The sequence below is a fragment of the Octopus bimaculoides genome, chromosome 19 (assembly GCF_001194135.2).
Source record: "Octopus bimaculoides isolate UCB-OBI-ISO-001 chromosome 19, ASM119413v2, whole genome shotgun sequence".
In the NCBI taxonomy this organism is placed as follows: Eukaryota; Metazoa; Mollusca; class Cephalopoda; order Octopoda; family Octopodidae; genus Octopus; species Octopus bimaculoides.
Genome location: NC_068999.1, coordinates 32,868,891 through 32,882,023, shown reverse-complemented (window position 1 = coordinate 32,882,023; position 13,133 = coordinate 32,868,891). Strand labels below are relative to the sequence as shown.

General features: G+C 37.2%; 1 protein-coding gene across 1 annotated transcript in view; it reads right to left on the bottom strand.

Annotated features, from left to right (window-relative positions):
- LOC106876507 (disks large homolog 1) overlaps positions 1-13,133 on the bottom strand; it is a gene marked incomplete in the record, with an annotated part of 700,185 nt that overhangs the window by 224,125 nt on the left and 462,927 nt on the right.

The window sequence follows — 13,133 nt, the reverse complement described above, 5'->3', positions numbered from 1 at the left end:
GGGGGGAGGGGGAGAGAGAGAGAGAGAGAGAGAGATTACAGCAAGGTATGCGATATAGATTATGTAACAGATTTATTGCCAGATTTTGTAGACAGAAACTGAAAGAAGCCAGTTGTACATCTACTTTATATGTGTGTGTGATGGTTGTAAATGAATGCCCCCATCATACAATTGATATTTGTTTCCAATCTTCTGTGAAAAGTATAACTGGTCAGGGGTAAATATTACCTTACTAGGGAAAAAGATAGGGTTGGCAACAGGGAGGACATCTGGCCATAGAAAATCTACCTCAACAAAACAAATTGTGTCTGATCCAAAGTTGATATTAAAACAATGATGATGATGATGGTATATGGATTATTTAATGAATTACTGTTAGATATGTAATATGGATTATCTGGTGGATTACTACTAGATGTGCAATATAGATTATCTGATGATTTACTACTAGACATGTACTACAGATAATCTGGTTGATTACAGCTAAATATGAGATATGATTTATCTAGTGGATTTCTGCTAGAGGCTTGATATAGATTATCTAATGTCTAACTGCTAAATACATGATGTCAGTTGACTATCTGGTAGATTATCCAGTGGTTCACTAGCAGATGTTCTTTTTCCAACATTGAATTCTCTCTGCAATTTTGAGAGTTCTGGGTTCACATACAGCTACTCAGTACTGCAATTGCTTAATCCCTTGCAGATGGATTCAGTATTGACAGTGTGTTAGGCCATTCAGTAACTACAAAATTTTTCGTACAAGGAATTTTACACTGTATTTATAGATTCTTCTCAGTGTGGTATATTTGAAAACATGGTGCCACACAGCGCAAGACATCACACTGCTCACACACACAGTGTTTCAATGTGCTCAGTACTGCTTCCCATCTGCAAGGGCTTAAGAAAGTGACTTGAAGCACTATGACCAAAACTCACGACTTCTGTTTCTCTTAGGTGCTATTTCTTACATTGCAGTTCATATTCCTTTTTACTATAGGCACAAGGCCTGAAAATTTTAGGGGAGGGAGTAAATTGATTACATTGAACCCAGTGCTTGACTGGTACTTAATTTATTGAGCCCGAAAGGATGAAAGGCAAAGCCGACCTTAGCAGAATTTGAACTCAGAACATAAAAATTGATGAAATGCTGCTAAGCATTTTATAAAATCCATTTGTGACTTGGTGACTGATTTTTAAAGAAGTAGAAATAGAAATACAAAATACACAGACAGACACACACACACACTCACAGATACATATGTATGATAAATGCTTCTTTCAGTTTTCATTTCCCAAATCTACTCATAAACCTTTGATTGGTTGGCCTGGAATTATAGCAGAGGACACTTGTCCTAGGTAATGCAGAATAGGACTGAACTTGAAACCATGAAGTTGGGAAGTAAAACTTTTTAACCACAAATCCACGCCTGTACCTAAACTCATACAAACACACAGGCCTTTGACAAGATTCTATGTACTGTAATATGGTGGCTCCTAAGGAAGTTAGGGATAGATGAATGGCATGTGTGAGTCATGTAAACCATATACAGATGTGCAGTTAGCAAGATGCAATGAACACAATTAACAAGATGCAATGAACACAATGATGGATTTAGCACGCAGACAGGAGCCCACCAGTGCTCAATTCTCAATCATAGCACTTTAACCCTTTAGCATTCTGATTACTCTGTCAAATGCGATGTTTATTTATTCACATTGCTTTGAATTAATAAGACATCATCTCACAGCTTTGATATTTTGATGATGTGATTGTTTTTAGAATGATGTAAGGTTCATGTGAGAAATTGGATCTGGCTGATTCAAACAGAAAACGGGTAAAATATTTGGGCTGGATGTGACTGGTTTAAATGCTAAGGGGTTAAGCCATTACAGAAGGGTTTAACCTGTTCATTACCATGTTTCTGTTGAAATCTCACCATCTTAATTTCAAAAATAACGATCATCAGAATCAGATATACAGTCATAGCAGCAACAACAACAACAACATTAACTACACCAGACTAATGTCAGCAAAAACTATTCATAAAAGAATTACCAAATCAACCCCTAAATTTGGCAAGATAGCTGTCTGCCATCAGTTGTAGCTAAATGGATTTCTTAGTGTGTACTGTTGGTAGTGGAGTCTGTCTTAATTGACTTGTTAATTAGTAATAAATCACCAATCAGTGTATTGGCAGTAGGTAGTTGGCTCCAGAGAACTTTTATTGGTTCCTCAGGGAAGCGTGAGTCAGTGTGTGTGTGTCTGTATGTAAGGATGCATGTATAACTTGTGTAAGGATGTGTGTATATGAGAATGTGCATGTGAGGATGTGTGTGTGTATGATAGAAAGAGTAATTGTCAGTGCGTGTGTGTGTGAGTAACTATGCATGTGCTTATGAATGTGCCTATGTGAATATGAGTTTTATATGTGCGTATGTGTAAAGGTATGTGCAAACGTGTGTGGTACTGTATCTGCATTTTGTGTGATAAGAATAACTGCTAATTTGAATAACACAAGTATCATTCACATACACATCATGTCATTAAGTGCAAAGGACTTGAAAGTTTCCTTCCAGTTTGTCCTACCAGCTGATGTACTATCATTGAGGGTGATTAGATGAAATACTTTGGCGCTTGCTTAGCCCTTTGCCTATTTATCACATGATACAGAAGACATGTTTCCCTGGCATTCATGCATCACATATGATGCAAATTCACAATTTTTTCAACCATTAGAGTAATTTGGGATTCATGAAAGGAAAGGTTTATATTACTCAGAACATATGAAACCAGGGTAGCTAGAAGTCTGAAAACAAGCATGGATGTTTAGGACAAAGTTATGAAAATTCTTTGGAAAGGCAAAGGGTTATGGACTTTACAAACCATTTTGCATTTTCTTTTAGAGACAATATACAGAATTTAAACTCAGAATGCAGAAATCTGAGACAGAAATTGCAAAGCACCTTGTTCAATATCTTAACATTCTGTTAATTATCCAGTTAAGATTGCTACTTTATCAACTCTGAAAGGATGTAAAGCAAAGTTGACCTAGGCAAGATTTAATCTCAGATTGTGTGTTCACACACACACACACACACACACGCACATCCACATATTATAGGGCTGTAGATTGGCAGAAATGTACAATATATGTTTCTTGTTCCAAGAAGTTATCATGATCTCACAGTACTTGGGAAATGGATGATGTAAATATGGGTCACCAATGTGCCACTCGATAAGAAACCAGGCAGAGCAGTAGCAATGGTGAAGGAGCATGGAGATGTTACAACATGCAAATCCACTTTCCAGCAGAATAAAACAGGTATGATTCTAGAGTTCCAAGTGTTGGTGCTATCTATCTTAGACCACTTTCACTTCAAAGAATGCAAGCAAAATATGAGAGGTGGTAGAAGGGAGAAATCAAAAGTTTTCTCTCTGCACAAACTCTTGAAGTAGCACATGAAGATGTGATTAGAGAAGGAAGTGCTGCCTTCTAATGTGTTTAATGAAAGGCTGCTGAAAATGGTGGGACTGTCAAAGCTGAACGGGTACATCTTGAGTATGCTTTTCTGAGTAGGAGGAAGGAAACAAAGAAAAGGCACTTTATAAAATGGTTTCCTCTGAATCACCTCAGGTGGTCTTCTCCACTACTAGGGAACATTTCTTGCAATTCTTTATTGTTGAATTCTTTTTTAAATACTCCTTTTTCTCGATATAAATTCCATGTTTGTGGATTTCTTATTTTTGCCCTTCTATTGTCCTCAATGTCTGAAACACTTGTGGCAGAATCATGATCATGCCGGACAAAATGCTTAGCAGCATTTTTCCAGTTTTACGTTCAAATTCCATCGAGGTCTTTGTCTTTTATTCTTCAGAGGTTGATAAAATAAGTATCAGTTGAGCACTAGGATCAATGTAATCACCTCAGCCCACTTCAAAGGTTTTTCCGCTTCTTCTTATTAGTTATCTTCAACTCTGGAGGCAATGATAGTGCCTATGACATTTTATAGACTGATAAGTGGGAAGAAGGAAGATAAAATTAAATAAAGGAATCCCTAATTAAATATGATTCAGCCTGGATACCCTCTGTAGCAGAAAATGATTGAAAAAATATTGCTGTAGTCTTTTTCATGTTACTCTATTGATGCTACTCCAAATCGAGTTGATGTTTTATAAAAAACAGAATAGGCTCTTGTTAAACTCTAAGTCAGTCTTGATCAAGTAGATCTAATAAATACAGGTGTTCCAATCACAGGCATCTTGTTTTTTTATTCAAACACTGTTCATTTAGAGCAGTGGTTCTCATCCATTTTTTGCTTATGGACCCCTTTGATTCCTATTTTAAATTACTGGACCCTAACATTTAATATTTAAAAAATATCCATCATGTTTTCATAATTAAATATTATTAGGAATTGTATAACAAAAATTGTTAAATATTTTGTACATTGTGGAAGTATAACCTATTTATTGCACATAAATTTTAACAGCAATGTGTTATGTGGACCTGCACAGGTCATGTGGCCCCTGGTTGAGCTAGAGATACATAATGTATGCACATCCTTTTGCTGTATATAAATGCATGTGCCAGTGAGTGTGTATGAGAGAGAGAAAGAAAGAGAAAGAGAGAGTGTGTGTGTGTGTGTGTGTGTGCATACATGTAAATGTGTGTGTGTCCCACATGTTGTAAGCAATGAATATCCCCTCATTTAGCTCTGCTTGATCACACCTATCCCATGAGATTAGTAAATCAAATACTCAGCAACTATTTACAGATTAGGCACTGGGGAGCATTGGTGAGTTTTGGTGAATATGTATTGTATGCTGTAAGTGTTAACATACACACCTGCAGACATCATCATCATGATCAATGATGATATTTAAAGTTTACCAACCTCTAGTACCATCTCAACACCACATCTTTCTGTTCTACCCACACCACCACCATCACTTCTGCTTCACCCTGCCACCAAACCTTTGCTCCACCTTATACCGTCTTCATCACAGCCACCACTGCTGCTTCCACCACCACCACCACCACCACTCACTCTATATCACTACATACACTACAGAACACGCATCTGTATTATGTGAAGCTCCAGTGTGCTGCGATGAAAGCCTAATTAAGTTGATTAATTAATCTATAAAGACTGTAGCCAATTTTGTTATAGCATTGAATGGCTGGAATACAGTAGACAAAGTGGATATTACCTCCAGGGGTAATATCCACACACAAAGATACTGACATTCACATGAATACATGTGACTCTTTCACACAAACACAGAGACAAAGTCTCATTAGCAATCAATTAATTAACTCTTCAATTGCTCACTTAGATTAATAAACTGGAGGAAGAAGAATTCTTCATCTAAAATGGTTTATTGGAATATGGGATGTTGGAATTATGGAGAATAATGAGGATTTAATGGATAGGGAATGGACAGAAAAATGGATGGGGTGTCAGCAGAACTGGGCAGAAGAACAAGATGTCTGCACAATGTTTATGATGATGGTGATGATAATGGACTGGTGAAGATAGTGGTGGTGATGCTGTTGGTAGTCAAACATAGCAGGGTCACTTAACAAAACCTGCTTTTGAGTTCTTAGTCCTTGAAGAATATATTTTGTAAGTTGATCTTTGCAAAACCCAGTTGCAGGGTGAGAGCTTCACTGAATTTTCCTTACTATGTGAGATAAATCCCACCTAAATAAGTTGTTAGTTTATCACAAAGAATTCTACAGAAATTCAGAGATATTTTTAATTAATTAAACAAAGTTCATGTAATTAAGTGCAAATGTACTTACATGCATCTGTACCGACATTCACATGGGATAGATTAAACTAGTTCCAAACAGTGAATCTATAGTTTTATGAAAGAAGATTACCATGCTTAGCAGTCACAGATGCTTGATGCAGAGTTCATTAACCAGTCATGATTCCATTTGATAGACACTATAGAGACAATGACAAGGAATTGAGCCAAGATTCAATTTAATTATGCTAATCTACATTTTCAACTGTTCACCTCACCATTCACACTATCCCGAGAGGGGCTCAGATGTAGCAGTACCACAGATAAGTTCACTTCATGGATACTGGAGTGTATGGTCAAACCAATAGAAACACCTTTTCAGCAAGAGTCATTAAAGGTAACCATTCAAGCAATAACGATAAACTTAGGGAGTTTGATACAAAATTAAAAGTGCAAATGTGGAGCATTTGGTGAAGGTCAAAATAGTCAAATACTTTCAGCTTATGTAAGTTCACCATTCTTGTTGGCCAAGCCTAACAGCCATACTGCAGCATAGTGTGAATAAGTGGTTGGAAGATGTAAAGGTTTGAGGCTACAAGGATTTCTGTCTCAAGCCAAAGTTGGTCTCTTAGAAGATAGTATGCTATACCTGTCCAGTTAATGTGGACACATCTTTACTCTGGCCTATGGACAGTGAAGGGTGTGTCAATGTACATGAACTCATTGACCTCTCCCAGATTCTTGCTTCTGTGCATGACATTCTTTCTGTGGACAAGATGTTAGCAGAAACAATAATTACTTCAGCTGTGTTGATTTTCACCTCAATGTGTGATGTGTACCTATAAAAGTGTTCAACAAATGATTGGCTGTCTATACAATTGTCATCAATTATTGAAAAGTTGTCCAACTTCTGTTTGTGGCTCCACTAATTCAGCCGTTGATCACCCACATCTGTGCTTAGATTCAAGAGTACTAATGAACGGCAAGTCAAAGATCTGAGTGGCAAGTTAGTTTGCAACATTTGCTCCTTTCACGAGACCAGAGATACAACAGAGTCTGTTCAACTGTGGGTCATAAACATGGATTTCTGTGCATATATATCAGTCAGACTGCAGTGGTGCTGGTTGTTTTTGTTTAGCTGTTAGTCAGCATTCATCCAGAAGACCAAAAATCAAAGTTATTCATTCCAACCATGACAAACCTTTCTTTTTTTTTTTTTAGTCTTGACATAGTGCATCTAAAACTGGATTCCTTAATGTCTCCTTCCTTTTAAAAACAGCAGGGAGCAGTTTGAAGGATATATGGTAGGTATTTCTAGCAGACTGGGTAACCAAGTAGTGAATTCCCTCGTCGGTTCAAATAAACAGTGGTTGCTAGAAGAGGTAAATCTGGGTGTGATCAGTGAAATATGGTATCTGGATACATTAGGATTGAAGAATGAGAGCATAAAGTTGATGGTATACAAAAAAAAAGACAGTATTTTACAAACCTAGCCGGTTCATAGTAGCAGTTTATTACAGATGTATCCAAACCATTAAAGCAGTCTACTGCAAATATAACCAACCAGCTGTAGCTAACCAATCAAAGTGGTTTATTACAAATCTAACCAATCCAATGTAGCAGTCTATAGTCAACCCATTATAGTAATTCTACAGCAAACTAAGTCAACCCATTGTATCAGTCTACAGCATACATAACCAATCCAACATAAAAGTTTATTGCAGACCTATCTTAGTAGAGATAGCTAACTCCTTGTAGCATAAAATAAAGAAACAATTGATTCTATTTCCTACAGCTACAGCCAATATATTCAGACAATTCATAGATTTATGTTAAGATAACTACGATGATGATGATGATGATGATGATGATGATGATGATGACAAAGATGATAATCATGACAATCATCATAATTTATTTATTCTTAACCTCACAATGTTAACACCTGTTGTAGATCCCCACCTTTGTCTGTTACCTCTTACTGCCCCCTTTATGCAAGAGAATGGAGGAGGAGGAGGAGCTGTGGTGACCATCACAACCAATATATATAGTTATGTGTGTGTACAAAAATACCATCATATGAGTAATTCTGTGATAGTATGTGTAAATCTTTCACTGTATATAGATATACTGTGTGTGTCCGATCATTGAGGCTTTATGTCCAACTTCTTTCAATGTTGGCATGGGTCTGGTTGGACAGATTATTGATGCTCACTATGTATATATATATATATATATATATAACAAGTATGAGAGAGTGAGTGTGCACACAAGTAAATGAATGCCCAATGACAAATAGAAAAGAAAGAAGAGCAAGAAAGAGGACGGGGAGAGGAGGGAAGAAACCATTTTTGCAGAATATATGAATAAAAAGTAACCACACTGCTACACACCATGCCACCAAAAATACCATACTATAACACACCCACCCATACATACATACATACAAAAACACCACTCACACCATACTACTACACCATGACACAACACATGCACATTGCTAAACAGAGTACACCACCACACACTCTCATAATACACATACCATTACACAAACAGAGAGAGAGAGAAAGAGAGATACATAAAGGACAAACCATTAAGATCTGCTACAAACATCTATAAGCACACATAGAAAAGACACATACAGAGGCAGACAGAAACACACACAAACAGGCAATGCATTAAGATCATCTAAGAATACTGAGACTGAGGCATACACAGACACACACAGGACAATATATTTAAGATCTCCCAGGAACAGCCTCAATGTCCAGTTTTATTTTTTTTTCCTTCATCCAGCAGAGAAATCAGTTGAGCGAGAATGAAATATTAACTGAGTGCAGCCATGTGGAACAAAGAACATGGAAATGAACTAGTAAAAGACACACCAGCCAATAGATGGAGCAGCAGGCAGAAGAGAGAGAAGGTGATGGAGAAGGAAAACAAAAGTGAAAGAATATTGAAGGAGTGAGAGAAAGAAACTCTCCATCTCTGTGTCGTTTTATCTAAACTTCAGGACCAGGAAAAGGACCCACACAGTATAACATGAAGTGTACTTGAGAATGCCCTCCCCTGCCTCTTTATTCCCTCAAACTAGGTAAACTGCAGTTTTTGTTTTACTGAGAAACAGCACAGACTAAAACAGCTTGCCATGTCCCTTAACAAAAAGGTTCAATTTACTTACTGCTGTCATTAATGGAGCTCAGTATGAGCAAATTTTAAGCAATTAGATTATAGCACTGTTCCATAACGTTTACTAAAACTTTTACTAGAAATTTATTGGAATTTCTAATGAAAACAAAGGAGCCAGAACTTAATTTTTGCCCATTTGGCAGCGGTTTCCCACTCAGCAGATGCTATATAACATCTAGATGTCATTTACCAATAATCTGACTATTGGCTCCATCATGTAACAAGAACTAACTAAATAGGAACAAAATTCATACATTATTCAATGATAATAACCTTGTTAAGAACTTCTGGCTTCCTCACCACTTAGATTGATATTATTTGAACAGACTTGTTTATTTTATATCTGTGAAACTTTAAGTAATACAGATTTAAGTCACAAATTGTAAATATAAAAATGTTTGTGTGTGTGTGTGTGTGTGTGTGTATGTATGTATGTATGAAAGAGAGGGAGGTGAGTGTGTGAATGTCTGTGTCTATATACACACAAATGTGCATATGTGAATGTATGTATGTATATATATATATATGTACGTATATGTGCGTGTGTGTGTGTGTGTATATATATATATATATATATATATATATATATATATATATATATATAAATGCATACTCGAAAATATATACATGCGAGTAGGAGTACAATGTTAATATATGCAAGTACACAATTGTATCAAGGACTAGTGTCACAAAAATGTTACACAAGTAGCACAAAAATGCATGTTATACTGGTGGCATGCTATAGTGAAGGCGCATGGCTCAGTGGTTAGAGCGTCAAGCTTACGATCGTGAGGCTGTGAGTTGAGTTCGAATCCTGCATTGCTCCAGTTCACTCAGCTGTAGAAATGAGTTGCGACGTCACAGGTGCCAAACTCTATCACCCTTTGCCTTTCCCTTGGATAACACTGGTGGCGTGGAGAAGGGAGGCCGGTATGCATGGACGACTGCTGGTCTTCCATAAACAACCTTGCCCAGACTTGTGCCTAGGAGGGTAACTTTCTAGGTGCAATCCCATGGTCAGTCATGACCGAAGAGGGTCTCAGCACTGGTGGCACAACTGAACATTACTTTAATTGTGCACAAATGCTTGTTACACAGGTGATACACAGTTGTATGTTACAATTGTGGCACACAGTTGCAAGTTATACTGGTAACACAGAGCAGCAATTATAGTGGAACACAGTTACATTGGCAGCATACAACTGCGTGTTACCTGAGTGGCACACAACAGTGTGTTACATCAAACTGCTATTTCCCAGTTACACATAACACCACATGTAATTGAGATTGATAGTTACTGATTATTACTATACTGACTGTAATGGTAAAGGAGAGTATGCAGTCATCACCTCTCATTAACAGAATTGAGATCCTAAAACCAAGGTCCCACACAAAAGCCTTGGTATGGGTGCTGGTGACACATAAAAAGGGCTAGTGCAGCTTAAAAGGGCTAGTGCAGCTTAAAAGCACTGGTGCCCCTTAAAAAGTATTGGTGCTACTTAAAAAGCACTGGTGAGGGTTCCACATAAAAAGCATCCAGTACACTTTGTGGAGTAACTGGCATAAGAAAAGGCATCCTGCCATGGAAACCAAGCCAAAAAAGACTATGAAACCTGGTACAGCTCCTGTTAAACTGTCCAACCCATACCAGCATAGAAAACAGATGTATAATGATGATTATATTTCTGTCTTTCAAGCGGGTATGGCTTGGTTGAGTTGTCATACTATGATTAAATCCTTATTTAGAGTTACAGAATTTTGTCAGAAACTGTGTCTCACTGAAACATTCATCTTTAACAGTTTCTATGACAGGATGCCTTTCCTAATACCATCCACTTTACAGAGTGAATGCATAATATTCTTCTCTCCTTAATAACCTTGTAGTATTTTATATAACAACATTACTCTTCCCCACCACTCATCATCAGTTACACTAATATATGTCAATGCATTGTTACAGAGCATTATATAAATGAAGATTTCCAGGAACAACATAGCAGTTGTTTCAGTTGTGAAGTAAGAGTGGTTGATGGTGGTGAGGAGGCGGGTGAGGATAGAGGAATGTAGTAATAAAATATGTTAGGTTATATAGGGGTACAAGGTTATGTAGGGTTGTAATAATAGTGAGAGAGAATGAGGAGGAAGAAGAGATAGCCGAAAAAATGGAGGTGGATAAGTCGACATGTCTGCGTGTATGTGAGTTGTGCTAGACTGTATGTAAATATGTATGTTTGATGTATGCATATGTGTTGGAGTGTCTAAATAAGTATGCATATGCATGTTTGAGAGAGAGAGATAGGGAGGCAAAAACAAAGACAGATACATAAAGAAAGAGAGAGGCTGAAAGAAAGAAGGGAAATGAAAAAAAGATAGCAGGCAGAGAATTAAAGAAAAGAAACAGAAGTAAGTTAAAGGAAAGGAGAGAGAAAAAGAGAGAGAAGGGAGAGTTAGAAGTAGGTTGAGATATTATAGAGAGAACTGAAGAATGTAAAAAGTGAGTGTGATCCAGATTAGTTAGGAGTTTAGATTGGTGACATTAATCTGGTCTAAGATAATCCATGATGGGATAATGTGATAAACAACAAGTGTATGGAACATTAGAATAACATTTGACCTAGCAACGATTCATAGATTACATGGAATTAACTCCTCCACTACCACCACACCTATCCCAGCAAACACTGTATCATTACCAATGCACATGGTTATAGTACTATGCACTGTAGTTATACCACTGCACACCACATCTATACCATACATGCTAACTGTACAACACACCACAGTTTTACCATCATATTGGGTCATCCCATAAATAATGTGTTTTTTTTTCAATTGCATGAACTAAAAGTCAGAGAGGGATGGGATAAACTACCTGCATCAACTTGCTATGAAGCCAGGTAGTGATTTTACCTTGTACTTACTTTTAGTGCAAGTTTTGAAGAGTGCAGTTCGAATTTTGCAGTAATTTTTTCAAAACTATAATGGAAGTGACAAAGGAACATATTTGGTATAATTTGCTTTATGAGTTCAATAAAAGCAACAACACAATGGAAAGTGCAGTATACGGGGATTGGACAATAAGCATAAGCCAGTGTCAACAGTGGTTCCAGAAATTCTGAACTGGAAACTACAGCCCAGAAGACGAGCCATGTATTGGAAGATCTGTAGAGCTCAACAAGGACATCCTGCAAACCCTGATGGAACAAAATCCCATTGTAACCATTGAGGAACTAGCAGAGAAGCTTGGATTTGGTAATTCAACCATTCATCGACACCTGCATGTCATCGGAAAAGTCAGCAAATTGGGTCAATGGGTTCCTCACAAACTTTCCGAGTCTAATCGTGCGCAGAGAGTGAATGTATGCTTTTCTTTGCTGTCATGTCTCATGAATGAACCTTTTTTTTTGACTGAATAGTGATGAGAAATGGGTTCTCTATAAAACTGTCAAGCGCCAAAGACAGTGGGTAGGGAAAGGAGAAACACTGGCACTCTAGGCTAAAGAAGGTCTTCACCCATGTAAAGTGTTGTTATCTGTTTCGTGGGAAATGAAAGGCTTAGTCCACTTTGAATTTTTAAACCCAAACCAAATGATAATAAAGGATATCTACTGTGAGCAGCTTGAGCAGCCTAAGTCAGCACTAGAAGGAAAACGACCATCTTTGATTTCAAGACGAAAGGTGTTCTTCCATCAGGATAATGCTCGGCCACATACAGTGAGGATGACATTCCAAAGGCTGGAACAGTTTGAATGGGAAATGATGCCCCTTCCATATTTGTTGGACATTGCCCCATCTGATTATCATTTATTCTGTGGTTTTCAAAATCATTTGGACAGAAAAAATATGAATTCTGTAGAGGAGGTCAGAACAGAACTGGAGGCGTATTTTTCATCACAGACAAGTGGATATTGGAAGAGGGGCCTTGCAAGTCTACCAGATAGATGGAAGAGCATTGTAGAAAATGAAGGAGAGTATATTTTAGATTAAAAAAGAACTTTGTTTATCTTAATTTTGAAAAATAAAAGTATAAAAAATGTGCATTATTTATGGGATGACTCAATACATTGCAATTATACTACTACACACATAGCTAAACCATTGTAATATAGTTATGCTATTACATGCCACTATACACAAAAGAGAACCTCTGCATAGTTGCTTAATCAGTTAGAAATAGCAACTAAAT